Source organism: Rhincodon typus, chromosome 11, assembly GCF_021869965.1.
Source record: "Rhincodon typus isolate 14 chromosome 11, sRhiTyp1.1, whole genome shotgun sequence".
NCBI lineage: Eukaryota > Metazoa > Chordata > Chondrichthyes > Orectolobiformes > Rhincodontidae > Rhincodon > Rhincodon typus.
The window spans coordinates 18119180-18132848 of record NC_063342.1 but is presented as its reverse complement, the minus strand read 5'-3'; positions in this window follow the sequence as shown (position 1 = coordinate 18132848).

The window sequence follows — 13669 nt, the reverse complement described above, 5'->3', positions numbered from 1 at the left end:
TTAACATTAAGATGAAATTTGTGAATTTTCTAAGCAGTAGTTTCGACCACCTCGAAATGTATTTAACTTCTCTTTGTACCGCTATCGTTATATAGCAACCGATGTGAAGCAGAACCAATGGAAACACTGCCCTGACAGTTTGACTCGATCCAGTTTGATTTAGTTAACCAAGTGTCTTATTCCAAACCACAGTATAACCCTTCCAAACGGACTCGCTCTGTGTCTGAGTCGCCACTCTGCTGCCACGGACAGATTGCTGGGAAATGGCTTTGGGCACGAAACAACGCTAAAATGACCTGAGAGTCAGGGTATTTTCACCATAACAAGATCAATATTTGCAATGTTTCTCCGCGGGGCTTATTTGCCATGAATTTGAAAGATCGAATCATTTGCAAAGTCCAGCTCGGCCTATCTTAGATCCCAAGAAGTCCCATGCAACAGGTTATGGTTTTCTAAACTTATCTCCCAATGTTTTAAAGCTGTCCAAAAGCAGTCTCGCCCGCCTGTTCATCTTAAAATAAAACAGAGATTGCCTTTTCCTCGCTGCCATCAGTTCTGAAGAAGGGTCACTGGACACGCAAACTTAACTTTGCTTTTTGTCCAGGCCTGTTGAGTTGTTCCACCACCTTCTGTTTTTGCTCACATTACATGCTAGGTTCAAGAAGGCCACAGCTCCTTATATATAAAAATGCGATTTTATTTCTGGCTTCAGTACCGCCTGTAGGCATCGATGTAATTCAGATCCGACAACTGTGCGTAGTACAGCACTCGTTATGTGAAGGAGGCGTTATGTGAACTTGCTGCAGCAAAGTTGGCTCAGCACTGGACCGAGCAATAAAATGTCGCTGGCCTATAGCTTTAGGTTTGGGTTTTTATCTGCTTCGCTTCGTTTTTATTGAGTCGAGACAAGATTCACATGGAGCAGATCCGCCGCCAAACTTTTTAAAAAACCAAGCAGCAAGGTGCAGCACTGAGTTCAATTATCATTTCTATGGAGTCGTATCCCTTTGTATTAGTATACGTATGAGTTCCTCAGGACTCCTGGATTTATTATAAAAAATGTTTGTCTTATCTTTTCATGGGATGTGGGTGTGTCTGGTTGACCATCCCTAACTGACACTCAGAAGGTGCCTTTTGAACCGCAGCAATCACCGTGGTGTGGGTACATCCCCTGTGCTATTTAGGAGGGAGTTCATGGACGGAGCAAGACGGCTAATCTATTTCCAAGTCAGGGGTGGGATGTGAGTTGGAGGGAAACTTGTTTTGGGAAGAAGGGGGAATTCAACAGTAAACATTCTGCAGAATATCCTGAACAAGTAACTAGCCTTGCCCAATTGTATCACTTTTTACTGAACCAGCCATCCCACGCTGAATCATAAGTTTTGTCCTGTCTGATCATCACATAGTACATATCGAGTTGCACGCAGACCTGGCAAAATGCTGTGCACTGGAAATCGTGAGGTTTCATTGATGTCAGCGTCACTCACCCTGTTAATGACGGTTTCTTTCTTAAACCCTAGTCAGTACAGTGAGTGTAAAGCCCAAAGCTGAGGTGCTCAGTTCTTGCCTTCATGTTGTTGTGGTGATGTCACCCAAATAACAATGAGCTTGATCCCAATCTCTGCACAAGGTGAATATTATGGAGTGGGACTGAGATAATTCCGTATCTCCCTGCATTGCATAAAAAGGCAGCCACAGTCCATTTAAAATCCTTCACGACCATGTGCTGGCGTTCGTATCTTTTTATACTTTTCTCAACAAGTTTGTAACGAACTCTCTTTTCGATCGCGGTTTGACAATTCTCAGCGAGTCTGAGCTCCGCCGTGTGCGTTGCATATTGTAAACTTTCACCCTTCAACAAAATGTCCACCAACACTCGCACGGTGCGTGGAAACATCCCCCAGGCATAGGGTTTGATATCTAGACACCAGAGAGGGAGAAACAACAAGGTTCACAAGGATCGATCAGTCACTTGTACGCGCTCCGGGAATGTTTCTTGATCGCCCCTGATCTCTGAAGGAGACAAATGTTTGATTCATTCCAGATCACGTCAGAAATTAATATTTAATGTCATTAAAAATAACTTTTAATTATCACCAAATACCTTGAAGTGAATGTGAAGGTGCAGAAACCGAAAAGGGAAGCTGGGAATGAGGCAGGAAAGGCACGGGTGCGTGCTTTAAAATGATTGTTAAGGTAAGTGTAACTTTTGAATAACGAGATAAAACAATCTAAGATAGTTCTAAATTAACCGGTCCCAAAGTGGAGGCTGTGCGCTTAGATATTGAACTACCGACACAGATAAAATGTTTTATAGGGATTCCTTTTCCAGTTTGACTGTGTGTTTGTTGCTTTCTGAAAGTGAGCTCAATGTGATCAGCGCCTAATTTCTAACCGTGTGTACAGCTGCGGGGAACGAGTGCGTGCACAGAACTACTCCTGGCAGTACGACATCTCAGCATCTGGTAAAGACTTTTTAAACCTTTTTTTTCGGCCACTTGCATTAATCCATCAGAGATGGCAGGCTGGAAGAAAGTGATAGCTTGAGTATTACAATAAGTGAAACCAAAGGAATACATTAACTGATTAGATGACAAAAGCGCTCCCTCCATAGCTGTAGAGAGCTCAGGTATTTTCGACTAGTCACTGCCTGTCATTCCCTCCAAGTAATGCACAGCAACACAATTGCTGTTTAAACACGGTCTTACAACTCACGCCGATCAGTAGAGTAAATGCAATGGACAAATTCCTAACACTTGGACAAATGCATCAACACCTTTTTTAAGTCGGTTATCCGAATTATTTTGAAATTAGTCTTGCTAAAATAATACTCCAACTCGATTACTTTTTTTGCAGATTTCTTTCGATCTATCGGGTCTCTTTAATGTAAAACTATCAAGGTCAGGCTAACTCCCGTAATTTGCATTTCGACGGTTTTCTCAAACTTTTCAGAGACCGTCCCAAACACATCCACGTAATCAATTATTTGTTGTTTTTATAGCCATGACGTGGAGGTGCTGGTGTTGGACTGGGGTTGACAAAGTCAGAAGTCACACCACACCAGGTTGTATTCCAACAGGTTTATTTGAAATCACAAGCTTTGGGAGCGCTGACGAAGGAGCAGCGCTTTGTAAGCTTGTGATTTCAAACAAACCTGTTGGACTATAACCTGGTGTGGTGTGACTTCTGACCTAGTTATATAACACTGACAAAGTGCTGCAGATATGTATACATTTTTGAAGCTCTATTCCAGTCCTCTGAGCTTCACCCTGTTGACTTGTTCTGGCAAAATAAATCTCAAGCAGCAATGTAGCTGAAAACAACCAACCTCACTGTGCCTAAAACATCTCAGTCCATCTTAGTTGGAAACAAGAAATAATTTCACTAAGTATGTCAATTTTTTTATCATCAAATCATGGAGTCTCCCACTCAATCCACGCCTTTTGCTGAAATGTACATTTGGTATTTCAAAGATAGCCGCTTACAGCTCTCCACAACATGTTTCAGTCACTCATATATCATCAGAGAAATCATTGATATTTAGGCGGGAAACTGTCCTTCCACAACATGTACATCTTGCTTTTGTCAATAATAAAATGAAGCGGATGACTGATGTAGGGAAATTGTTCTTTCTCCACTCTAGGTACAATTCAGTGTCGAGCTAGATTACGATCGCCGTAGGAATCCATCAGCGGGAGCGACAAATTATTCATTCACGAGTTCCCATTGACAAATGCTGTATAAACGGCCCGACCGCAATACAGATAGTACGAAGGATTTTAATGTAAATTGGTGAGAATGAAGAAGTAACTAACATCACAATTAATATTTAAAACAACATCAAGGAAAATGTCCAGCAATTTCGCCGATTAATCTCCGCAGTGGGGTATTTATCAATTGAAGTCTAATTTAAAATGATCGAACGTCGGCAAAACGAGTTCTTCATTTTGCAGCATGGGCAGTGATTCTTTGCAATAGAGCGGTGAATTCACTATCACCCTTGAGGCTGCACTAGATCAATTAGAACTTCCTTCTTCCAGAGAGGCCCCAACAATATACCATTGTTTTCTGTTCTAAATGAGAAAAGTGAACCTAAAAGTAGAAATATGCAGAGATGGGAACTCTCCAGCAATAATCAGAAATTAGTGCTGAGGGGATATCTATTCTAGGGAAAGAAAATCACAATTAAAGTAAGTGTGAAAAGTGCTTTTCATTAATAGTTAGATATAGATGTGCGGGTATTATATATTAATGATTAATATTTATTGCAAAATTATATATTTGATCAATGTATTTCGGTGTTTATTGTAACTAAATAAAATTACTACGATTGTTTTTTTTAAGTAAATAGAAATCTGGAAACCATTGTATTATTTAATTTGTAGCACCCTCTAGAATTGTTGAGTGGAATCAATAGGGAGTCGAAAATAAAACCCACGTGTTCATACAAAGCGATACTTTTGCGTTTGTTCAAATGGGCGGCTGAGGTGGATAAGAATTATATTAGTGATAATTATAATTATAGTTTTCAAATGTGCATTTGGGTGCAAATGTTTGCACTTATTGTGGGATTATCGCGTTCTTTTTTGGCTCAGATTTAGTAAATAGCATTACCCCATCGGTATTTCCTCAGGACTTTGTACAGAGGCCGTTGGATTTTAACTCTTGTCCTCGAAATGATAGATGCGAGGATAATCCGTCAGTTATGTTCGCGCAACCGAGGTGCCAGTGGTTAAAGAGATTGCGTTACAAGTCGCGACGATATGCATTTCACCCAGTATGCAACACACAGGTCTCGGCGTATAATCAGAACAGAGCAGAGAGGAGCCGAACGCCAGTCCACCATCTGATCCACAACGATGCTCTAATGTTTCAAACGGGAATTTGTATTAGTTCCGTCCGGCCATTTCCGACGCCGGGTGGCGGTTGTAAAATGTTCTGCCTGAATTTCGAATTTCCTGCAGCTTCTCGTTTTAATTTTCATACCATTTAATAGGATTTCTACCATTTTAAACTCCAGTCTACTGTACGCTTCGTTTAGAGCATAACTGAGTCAGGAGACATGGTTGTTACATGTAAGACTTGACACAAATTTATTCCACTTGATACATCTGATATACTAGAACCGTTCTTCTATTATCGAATACCATTGTTTTAAAAAAAAACGTCTGAAGGGCACCAATCGAAAGTTACTCAGTTCCCGGGACAATGTAGCGGCGATGTTAGATTATTGCATTGTTCTAAATTAAAAGTATTAAAAAGGGTGAGCTCTGCTTGCACACCACTCAAAAACAAAAGGATTGGAATGGAAAGGATAATCAGACTGCATCTTTGTCCCTTCGTACAATTAGCAAGCGATTCTGCAGATGTCCCGCGTTCATTGCAGAAACTTTTCTGCTTGTCATCCAAAATTCCTCCAGACCTATCTTTTGCATTCGTGTTACAAATCAATTTATCACCCATGTAAATACGGTGTTAACAAAAATCAAACAATCATAAACACTAAGCAGAGAGGCTCATTTTGCTATAGCACAAATAGATTAACCTCATTCTTTTTGAAAAATCAACTGAACAACCCTTTCTTAAAATGGCACAGATAATTTCAGCAAAAATACAGACAGGACCATCGTTTTTGAGCAATATGTAATTGCCAGTCATTCAAATATAATGTAAAGCACGTCTACAGCAATCTCAATGACACAACAGCTTGTATTGTTTTAGCATGTTTTTTGGGCGCAGGAGTAGGCCATTCAGGCCTAGTATCCATTCAGGTGATCATTATCTACACCAGCCTCCTCCTACACATCCTTCATCAATCTCCTCAATATAGCATCCTTCTATCCTTTTTCTTCCCTATGAATTTTTCTAGCTTCCTTTAAATGCATCTATCTCAGTTACCTACTCTTGTTGTTATGGTGGCTTAATACACGAGCTACTGGTTTCAAAGAAATTACTCCTAAATTTCCTTCTGGATGTATAAGTTTATTTTTATTTTTTAGCCTGAATTCTGGGCATCCTTGCATGTAGAAACATGCCTCCTAAATGTATTCTAGCAAACCCCGAGACAAAGTCTTCTATCAGCCCATTATTAAATGTAAGATGTAGGACCAGAATTACACCATTTGGCTGATCGAGTCTGCTCTGCCATTCAATCATGGCTGATATGTTTCTCAACCCCATTCTCCTGCCTTCTCCCCATAACCATCAACGCCCTTACTCATCAAGAACCTGTCTACCTCTGTCTTAAATATACTCAATGACTTGGCCTCCATAGCCCTCTGCAGCAATGACTTCTAAAGATTAACCACTGAAGAAATTCCTCCGCATCTCAGTTCTAAAGGTCATCACTTCACTCTGAGGCTGTGCCCTGGGGTCAAAATCTCTCCTACTAGTGGAAACATCTTCTCCGTGTCCACTCTATCCTTGTATCTCGGTATTCTGTAAGTTTCAATCAGATCACCACCCACCCACATCTCATCCTTCTAAACTCCATCAAGTACAGACCCAGAGTTCTCAACTGCTCCTCATATGACAAACCCTTCATTCTCAGGATCTTTCTTGTAAACCTCCTCTGGACCCCCCTCCAAGTCCAGCATACCCTTCCTTAGGTACGGAGCCCAAAATTGCATACGGTATTCCAAATGCGGTCTGACCAGAACCTTACACTGCCTCAGCAGTACATTTCTGCTCATATATCCAAGCCGTCTCAAAATGAATGCTAACATTGCATTTGCCTTCTGAACTGTCAACTGAACCTGCATGACAACCTTAAGAGAATCCTAAATTAGAACTCATTTGTGCTTCAGATTTCTCAAGCTCTTCTCCATTTAGAAAATAGTCTACCCTTCCAATCATCCAACCAAAGTGCATAACCTCACACTTATATGCAATTTTCTCTAACTTCTGGCAAAAAGACAAAATTGCAGTCCTCCAGTGCCTCTGCATCCTTCTTAAAAAATGAAGACCAGAACTGACCACACTACCACTACATGTGGTCTGAGCAAGTTTAAATAAAACTTTAACATAACTTCTCTACTTTTCAATCCTACCTTTTAGAAATAAATACCAATGTTTTGTTTGCTTTATCTTAATGCATTAACCTGCATCTTTGTTATTTTTGTGTGATTCATTTATCTGTAACTGAGTTATAGAGCTAGACAGCATGGAAACAGACCCTTCGATCCAACTCGTCCATGCCAACCAGATATCCTAAATTAATCTAGACCCATTTGCCAGCATTTGGCCCATATCCTTCTAAACCCTTCCTAGTCATGTACCCATCCAGATGCCTTTTAACTGCTGTAATTGTATCAGCTTCCATCACTTTGGCTGGCAGCTCATTTCATACATCCACCACCCTCTGTGCAAAAAAGTTGCCCCTTAGGTCCATTTTAAATATTTCCCCTCTCACCTTAATTATATGCCCTCTAGCTTTGGACTCTGCTACATGGGAGAAAAGACATTGGTTCCTCTGATGCTTTAGGGAAAACAACCCCAGTCTATTCAACCTCTCCCTATAGCTCAAACACTGGCAATGTCCTTGTAAATATTTTCTGAACCCTTTCAAGTTTCACAACATCCTTAATATAGCAGGACTGAATGCAGTATTCCAAAAGTGGCCTAACCAATGTCCTGCACGGCCACAATGTGACCTCACAACTCCTATACTCCAAGCACTGGCCAATAAAGGCAAGCGTACCAAACACCTTCTTCACTATCCTGTCAACCTGGGACTCTACTTTCAAGGAACTGTGAACTTGTACTCCATGTCTCTTTGTTCAGCAGTGCTCCTTTGTTCCTCTATTCTTTTAAATAATTGCACAGAGCATGTGGCCTCATTATTTTTCCTAGTAAGGTATTTCATCTCACATATCTACATCAAGGTTCATCTGGGAAATGCTAACCCCTTTTGGAAGTTTATTAACATCTTCTGTTTGACAGTTCTACAAATTTTGTGCTGTATGCAAATTTTGAAGTTACATTTACAGTTCCCAATTAGAAATCATGTACTTAAATGATCCCAGCAATGACCCAAATGGAACATCACTTGGCCCTTTTTACTAATCTGAGTTAATATCATCTTTAATCCTACTCTCTCTTCTCTATTTTACATCAAACTTATAGCCCATTATTTTACTTGCCTCATAAATCTAGTTCTCTGACCATAGCCAATGATTTTTCACTTTGTCTAAACCTAAATATATTACATCTGCAACTTCACCTTTATTTAGCTTTTCCATTATTCTGCTATTTCCATTTCTTGGGTCTATAAATTTCATGACAGCGTACCAAGAGCAGCACCAGGTATATCTAACAATGAAGCACAAACACAGGAGCACATTTACACTAAACAGTTGGCACAGCATGTAATTAACAAAACAAAATAATTCATGCCAACAGATCAGATCAAAACCCTGCAGTCTTGACGTATCTGATTGTGAACTGTGGTGAGCAACAGAAAAACTAAGAGGAGTTGACACTCTTAATTTTAGTGCTGCCCAGCTCACAACAAAGATGACAACAGTTGAAGCATTTGCAACCACCTTTATTAAGGGGTGCTGAGTGGGAGAGTCATCTCAACCACCTCCTGAAGTCTTCAGCAACAAAATTGCAAGTCATCAGCTAGTTCATGTGTTAACAAATGAGGGGAGGTGTTATGATTGCAATGGCATTGGACTAACAATTCAGAGGCTCAGGCTATTCTTTGGTTAGATGATGGAAGTTAAATCTACCTATCTGGAATTGAAAAGTTGGTTTTAGTAATTGTGACCATGGAACCATCTTTGATTGTTATAAAACCCATCTGGTTCATTAATATCCTTTGGAGAAAGAAAGCTGCCATCCTTACCTGATCTGATTGACATGTGAGTACAGACCCACATCAACATGATTGAATCTTAACTGCTCTCAAAGTTGATTAGTGAAGGACATTAAATGTTGGCCTTATCATCAACACTAACAGAAATATCTCATGAAATGACAAAGCGAAAAAGTGGCTCAGTGCTCTGGATGCAGAAAACTTTGTGGGCTCTGACGACCTCCCAGCTGTAGTACTCAGAATCATAAAATTGTTACAGTATACAAGGAGATCATTTGGCCATCATGCTTTTCAGGTGAGCAAATCTGAAATTATGGCTCCACAACTAGCCCCACCCATAGGCAAGAACCATGCTATCATCTACCTGACAACATGGAACATAATCCAGCTTTATCCTGATCACAAAAAGCAGGACAATCTAATTAGGCCTTGACCATCTGCAAAGTGATGAAAAGTATTATTGCTAAACAGCACTTACTCAACAACAACCTACTCATTGATGCTCAATTTCTGTTACACCAGGGTCGCTGAACTCTGAAACTTATGGCTACTTTGTTCCAAAGATGAACAAAGGATCTTAATACAAAAGGGAAGAGTAGATGCACTTAAAATCAAGACAGTATTTGCGCAAGTGAGGCATCAATAAGCTCAAGCAAACATGGAGGCAATGACCGTAACTCCATACGATATGGGACTGATGATATTTTGACTATGTGATTGGTGCATTTTAGTTACCGAAGGATTTCTCCCTCACTAAAGCGAGATGACTGGCGGTGAGGCAGGGTGGTCACTATTCCTAAGGCAGAGAAGGTCGAAAAGGAGAGCCCTTCATGCTAAGCTTAGATGGTGCATGAATTGAACCCACACTGATGGCTACTCTAAGACATGTGAGCAGATTTAAACCATCTGAAATATCTGTGTTGCTCCAAACTGGCCACTTGAACATCCCCAATTTTTTTTCAATCCACTATTAGTGGCTGTGCCTTCAGTTATCTGGATCATGAATTGTCTTCCAGCGCCACTCTGTATTTCTACCTTTGTCTCCTCCTCTAAGAAGCTCCTTAAAACCTGTCTTTTGGCCACTAGTTCTAACGTACTTTTTGCATCTCAACGTTCGATAGTGCTCTTGTGAAACGCATTTGGCTAAGCACGGTGGCTCAGTGGTTAGCACTACTGCCTCACAGCACCAGGGACCGCGGTTCGATTTCACCCTCGGAGTTTGCATTCTCCCCGTGTCTGCATGGGTTTCCACTGGGAGCTCCAGTTTCCTCCCACAGTCCAAAGATGTGCAGACTTGGTGGATTGACCATGCTAAATTGCCCGTAGTGTTCAGGGATGAGTCAATTATGAGGATAGGTTCTGGGTGGGATGCTCTGAGGGTCGTTGTGGACTTGTTGGGCCGAAGGGCCTGTTTCCACACTGTAGGGATTCTATGATTCTCCTACATGGAAGGTGCTATTTAAGTGCATGTTAGTATTGCTGTTGTCCATTAAAACCTCACATGATTTTGAACACTACTATCAAATCTCCCTTTGATCTTCTCTATTCTAAGGATTCTCTTGTCTCAATTTAAAATTGGAGGCAGTTATCTCAGCTGACTGAACAGTTGGTTTGCAATGCGGAATAATGCGATCAGTGTGGGTTCAATTCACGCACCATCTGAGTTTAGCATGAAGGGATCTCCTTTTCGATCTCCTCTACCTTAGGAATAGTGACCACCAACCACCGCACCCACCCCCAACCACCCAACCCTCCACCACCACCGCTCCCCCGCCCGTCACCGCCAGTCATCTCGCTCTAGTAAGGGAGATATCCTCCGTTAACTAAAATGCATCAAACACATAGTCAAAATATCGTTAGTCCCATAACGTTAGTATGTTAGCCACAGAGTTGCAATATGTTTATATTGCCACAGCATGTGAGCACAATATAAATACGTCAGCTATCATTACAAAACAACAAAATAATGTCACCTGCGTAGCGGAAATAGAATAAGTTGCAAACCATGATATATCAATGCTCTAACAGCAGAATCATGACGCTAATCAGGTAAATACAGTATAATAAATAATGACCTACATAGTAATGAAAAAAATTGAATGGTGTCATTTATTGCTGAAATGATGTCAGTCACATAACCAAGTATTGTATTTGGAAATTTCAATGATAATGATCCAAGTTCTAAAACATTACATTTTTTCATAAGGAAACCAGGATTACATAGTCTATGTAGCGTAATTTCAGTCACATGACGCTATTCTGTCGGAATTTCACTCACTCAATGATCCGCTAATCGCGTCATTCCGCACAGTCAGGCCTTACACACTTGCACAATATTTTCTTTTTTATTGTACAGTCAAGAAATAAAATCCACATGCCTTACTGTCCGTCAATCCGATGCAATTTATCTTAATAGATAAAAAAATGCAATAAGAATTGAAGTTTACAAGTGAATGTACAATACGAGGCAGTGATATTAAGAAGCTGCATTCCTGGTCTTGTGTCTTCAGTTCGAGAGGCCGTTGTAATCTGTGTTCTTTACTGGAAAGCCAAATCGCCCATACTGCAGTGGCTGCGCTGATTTCAATCATTGGTGATTATTTTCTAACGACTGAGTGTGGAAATGAGTTAGTGAATCGGAGAACGGGTGTGAACACGATCTGATGAATAAACCGGTGCAAGAGTGGGGCGTGTAAGAACCAGTCTATGATTGAGACAGAGCGCATTAGACAATGAGAGAGGCAGTTAACGGGTGACAAAATGAATGAGACACTAAGAAAGAGAGAGATTATTGGACAGAGACAATGAGAAGAATGAATCAAGCATTGAATCAGTGGGTGTGAAATTCTGAATGGTCCAAAAAGCAAAATATTAGATTCATAACACAAACAGTGAATGAGGCAGTGCGAGTGAGTGGATAAGTGAGGGGTGAGTGACAGCCTGAGTGGATGAATGAAGGTATGATTAGCACTGAGAGTGTGGGTGAGACTTGGTGAATGAGTGAGTGGTGTGAGTGAGTGAGGGAGGGATGCTGTAAATGAGTGAAGGTGTGATTGAATGAGACAGAGTGAGAGTGTGTGAATGGGAAAGTATATTCCAGTGAAAAGGAAGGACTGTAAGAAAACGGGTAATCTGCCATGGATGTCTAAAGAAATAAGGGAGGGTATCAAATTGAAAGAGAAGGGAATACATAAGATAGAAGTAGAGAGGATGTTTCCACTGGCAGGTGAAGCTAGGACAAGAGGGCATAGCCTCAAGATTAAAGGGAGCAGATTTAGGACTGAATTGAGAAGGAACTTCTTCACCCAGAGGATTGTTAATCTATGGAATTCCTTGTCCAGTGAAGTAGTTGACGCTACTTCAGTAAACGTTTTTAAAGATAAGGTAGATTTTTTTTGAACAATAAAGGAATTGAGGGATATGGTGAGAACGCGGGTAAGTGGATCTGCGTCCACGAAAAGTTCAGCCGTGATCTTATTGAATGTCGGAGCAGGCTCGAAGGGCCGGACGGCCTACTCCTGCTCCTAGTTCTTATGTTCTTATGTTCTAGACTGAGTGAGGGAGATCGTGAGGCTCTGAGTGTGACCGCGAAGTGACTGAGTGAGTGAATGTGTGCGTGCGTAAGTGAGGCTGTGATTTAATAAGAAAGGCAGTGAGTAGGCGAGACTGCGAGCGTGCTGGACTGTGTAGGAGTCTGAGTGGGAGAGAGAGGTTCTTAATTAGAGAAAGTGTGAATGGGGCAGTTGTAAGTTTGTGACAGTGAGATAGTGAGTTACTGAGGGAAATTATGACCAGCTGAATAGGGCTGAGTATGTGGGGCGGATGCAAGTACGAGGGTGGAAATAGTCATCGGGTCTTGTGGTATAGTGGCGAGACTATTAATCCAGAGACACGGTTAATGCTCTGCGGACTTGAGTTCAAATCCCACAATGGCACGTTGTAGAATTTGAATTCAATAATAGTGATGACCATGAAATTAATGCTAATTGTCAGGAAAAACCCATCAGGTTCTGTAATGTCCATACGGAAGGAAATCTGCCATCCTCACCCGGTCTGGTCTACGTGTGACTTCAGACCATGGCAATCTGGTTGACTCTTAACTGCCCTCTGGGCAATTAGGGATGGGCGGCTGGTCTAACCAGTGACTCCCACATCCCATCAGTGAATATAAAAGAGATCTGACAGTACCCGTGGAGAGCCGAGCAGATTTTCAGAGCTTGGTCTGAAATGTTCACCTCTCTCTCTCTACAGATTTCTCTCTCTACAGATGCTCTTGGAGTCGCTGACTGTTTCTAAGAAGTGTGGGGAATTGGGGAACATCTATTGAACCCTGAGGGATGGGAGGATGATTTCTAACCCCTCTCACGCACACACTCAATCAAAAACTTCTGAAACACTGGCGACAACATTAGCAACGCGGTGTTTATGAGAGATTACATCAAACGAAAAGTGAGGACAGGATTGTCCCCCGTAATCCGGAACTGGGAGATCTGAGAGTTGACAGGGAGAACTGCCTGAGAATCCCAAGTGAAAATAAGGTCATAGGAACTCAACAAGAATTTCCCATGCTGGTAACTGAAATTGCCTGTCGTGACTGGATATAAACTGTAGGCAATGGAACCGGCTTTGAGCGAGATTCCTCTCCAGCTCCCATACGCTCAGCAACAGGACGGGGTCAGCGCGGATGACAAGTGACTCATTCAGCTCGAAAACTGAGCAGAGCACAGATAGCACCCACCCCCAAATCCAGCAGCAACATCCTCCGCTTGTTACGCAGCAGGAAGCTGCCCACTGGGGAAGGTGACTGGAGACAAGCGCAGCGCAGTCTAGCATCTCATCTCGACCAGTTCG